The following is a 4,425-nucleotide window of genomic DNA, read 5'->3' on the forward strand; positions in this document are numbered from 1 at the left end:
ATTATTCAAGAAATCATGTACTAATATATTCAAATTCAAAGGAATTATGAGAAACAGATATGGAAACTATTAGGCAATGGATTCTGACGTTGCTTAAACCAGAGACGGAACTTATCGCCAGAGCTATCAGAGAAAATTTTATTTCAGAAGAATTACTAACCAGATATTGCAAGACAATTAGACATAAATATCCAGATCATAAATGTTCAAAATGCAATGGAAGAGATAATGATATCCCAGAAGTTCAGCTAGAATAGAAGAAAAATCAACCAAATAGATAAGAACGCCAGCTGAAAGATATAAGATAAGAAGCAATAATGGAGATATGGAATAGCAGCAGATACGACAACGAGAAGATATCAACGGAGTAATAAAAGAAGACAAGCTATTAAATTGTGAAAGCAACATGTAAACTTTCACAATTCATTTTACGTAAAGTATTGAAAATTTTTGTATAGGCAAGATTTTTAGACTTTTAGACTTTTAGATTTTTAGACTTTTTAGGCTTTAGGCTTTTTGACTATTATTAGCCTAGGCATTAATGATTTTTGTCTTATTAGAAGACTTTTTTGTAAAGTAGACTAATTTTAAAAACGTGCAGATTCTTGTAAGGATTCATTCAATCTATAAATAAGATGAACTGAAGGCATTGCAAAGCAAGCCTTCATGTGTTGAAGCACAAAAAACTCTCTCCACAATAAACATTTTGCTTAGTTATTAAAAAACAGATTTATTTCAATGGAAAAAGCTATGGAGGAACAAACCTCAGAAATATCAAACCTACCCGAACAGGTATATTTATTTATGATTATGAATAGCTAAATTCATAATTCCCAACAATCATGGTATGATAAAATAAATTCATGTTAGTTACTTTATAGTAGAATTATTCGAAGAATAATATGTTAAGAAGTTTATTAGCAAAGTAGAAATGGAGAAAAATCCCTAAGAACTATGCCATTCTAAAGGTGAAACCAATGAGGCAAGAAGCCGTGGTGGGGAGTAACCAGAGTAGAGGCACTGTTTAAGGTAAAAGTATCCAAATTACCATGATAATAGTGATCGAAGAACATATTATTTAAGAATAATCTAGTATATAGTAATCTTAGATGACCATATTTTGTTATGTACATGATCGAAGGGAATATTTTGAAAATAGCAATTTTATGAAAATGAATGATTATTTATCTGATGTGAGGATGGATAACTTTAAAATACTTATTTTGTATGCACTTAAGGATATAAAAGTAGTAGATATAAGAAAAATCATATTAGAAAAAACATTTGGTAAATATTATATGACTAGAATAAATTACATACCATACCTACCTAACTACTACTACAAATACTTACCATGATAAATTACATATATCTAGAATTTTTGGAAAAAGATATGAGAAACATACAGTTAATAGAAAAATAGATGCAAGTAAATATAGACAAATACATGGAAACTAAAGATATAAAATATATAGAATTTCTTAATGAAAATATGCAAGAACTACTAAGACTAAAACAAACAACTACAAAATATTTAGTCAATTTTAAATGATAGATAATCTTAAAGTCCTAATCTTATATATACTTAGAGATATAGAAATTATAGACATAAAGAAAATAATATGGGAAAAATTACAAGATTATGAAGAGGAAGAATTATTAAACTGTATAGAAAATTTACATATATATTATGAATATCAATATTACTTAGATTCAGATGGATATTATTCAGAATAAATAAATGTTAGAATATATAAAAAAAAAATTAGAGAAAGACAAAATTGGATATATGAAGAAGTTAATTACAGAAATCAAGTTGAAATAGAAAAAAGACAACTAGAAGAAAAAATACTTAAAATAAAATTAACCTTAGATGCAGATAATGATTTATTTAATACATACAAAAAGTTATTTAATACCGATAGAAAATTACCTATACATGAACAACAAATACTAGTTAATCAGATAAAGAACATAAACCTACACATTGAATATAGCAAAGTCAGAATAAAATACTACACAGAAATTGCTAAAATTTCAATAGGATAATAAACTACACAAATTAATGAATACATCTTACGAAAAGAATAAATCATTAAAAGATATTGAAACTAAATTTAAGAAATATCCACGCACAAAGAAAAATAGATTCATTATACATATAATAGATCTATTTCACAAGTTAGTTATCCGCACCTCCCTACTAATGACCGAGGCACTATATTTGAAGTGAATATTTTGATTATAGATTGCCGTTGAGTTCCTTGCCGCCATTGGCTGTGGTTGTTAGACTTTGTTGACTTCTCCGATAGTTACCCGCACAATGAGCTTCCTCTTTTTGGACTTAATAATATTGTTCTTGGAAATAACCATCTTGATTGGAGCCTTAAGCAAAATAAATGCCCTCTTGATATTGATTTTCTATTATAATTGAAATACAACCCACCCCCTCAACACTGTCCATGGCATACACTTGCCATGGAAATATATTTATGGCTAGCAATATGTAGTTGTCAACTCCGCAATTTATTGTCCTTGAGCTTGCATTTCCTTAGTCAATTGTATCATGGATTGATCACCTTGGGGTACACTAGCTCTAGTTTGCCAAGCAGATGATATTTTTTCATTTCATCTAAGATCTCATTAGTCCTCTGGATATGCCTTGTTCATACTTTTTCCTCTAGCCAATTGGTTCAAATAAGATCGATTGGTGGTGTCAAGACCACAATTAAATGTTTGAAGGAGTGTCTAATCCATCATTTCATTGTTTGGGTACTCCTTCTTCATTCTCTGGTATCTCTCTGATATCTCATGTAGTGCCTCTACAAGGTGTTTCCTGAACATCAATATCTCATCTCTTACTAGTGTCATCCTCCATGGTGAGAAATATTTGACCAAGAACTTCACCACCAACTCATTCGATGTATGAATAGATTAATTCTGTGAATAGCCTGGTCCATGTGCTTCTTGTTGTATTGAAGATGCTCCATCCATGGGATCGTGCGCATATCGGGAGCTTTAGTGCACTGGGCTGCCCTTTTAAAATCGCATCATGTTACCACAATATCAAATTCTTTATATTTCTTGTGGCATGCCCTATTTTTTGGATAGTATTTGAGCGGTTCCAACTTCAACTTTGTAGGTGCATAAACTCTTGAAAACCTATACCGTAATTGAAGTGCCTCTAGAGCGACTGCCATTCAAAATTCCTGCAACTTGGATAATGAGTTCCATAAGATAATTATAATTATTTTTGTACCCTGTTGAACAACTCATGTTGAATCTAACTCTGTGTCTGAAAGTTACGGAGTTTTTATTCTTCTAAAGGGTTATCCTTCTCATTTGTTAGTGTTTTATCTTTCTTCTAGGGAATTGAGGCATCAAGGATATTAGAAGCTGAGGGTATATAGACATATTTGACTTTTTTCTACAGGTATAAACTTTCACAAACATATTGACAAGAGCTCCTGCTCATAATCTGTGTATGCCTCTAATTTTTCAGCACCTACTTCCCCTACCACCTCTTTCTTTCATACCATATCTATCAAATTAGACCAAACATTATTCTTTATGGACAATGAAATCAAGACCAGCTAGCTATTTTCTGAACATTAGTACTAATTCAAATACAAGATATTCTAAACACCAATGGTGGAAAAAGATCTCAAGTCAAAAAAAGAAGAAGAAGAAAATGAAGAAGATCAAAGTTTTCTCTGTTCATACACGCTACTTCTTTCTAGGTTGTATTTCCCTGTCCTCAATTACTTCACCTTTATCTTTGTCCATCTTCTTTCTGGTGAGTATTTTGTTTATCTTATGCAGCTCATTGGTAAGCATTTTGTCTTTGTTTTGTTTCCTCGTCTTCCCTCATCCTGAATCTTTACTCTAAACTGGAATGCAGCTTTGGGTATTGCTTCCTTCTGCTCGTTGTATGTCGCCCATCAAACATGTTAACCAAAGTATTATCCATGGCTTTATCAATACTTCACTGCTATCTTTTTCTTCCTGGGTATTATCCAGGACTTCCCTATTATGTTGTAGGGAATGGAAATATTGTACAAGATTTGTAGTGGTAAGAATGCTCTAGGTAGCATTAGCAGATTCAAGTTTTAAACTAAATTCAATTTAGCAATGTAGAGCTGCAATTTTTTTCTGATATTGCCCGACATAGACCAGAAGGTTTACTATATCATATTGCCTTTATGTATGCATATTTGGGTTCAGTTATCCTTGAAAGAGTAGTTGGTTTTAAGACCCCATAAAAATTTTGATCATTTTATTTTTAACCCTTTCATATGTGTAATGTAATTTTTGACTTTAATTATGATAAGGAATATTAAAAGGGTGTTCTGGTGAAGTTCTAGAATTATTAAAAGTCATTCAGGTCATTTTGGGACCCCGAAGTAGTAATTGGATGGGATTTAC

The sequence above is a fragment of the Capsicum annuum genome, chromosome 8 (genome assembly GCF_002878395.1).
Source record: "Capsicum annuum cultivar UCD-10X-F1 chromosome 8, UCD10Xv1.1, whole genome shotgun sequence".
Taxonomy (NCBI): Eukaryota; Viridiplantae; Streptophyta; class Magnoliopsida; order Solanales; family Solanaceae; genus Capsicum; species Capsicum annuum.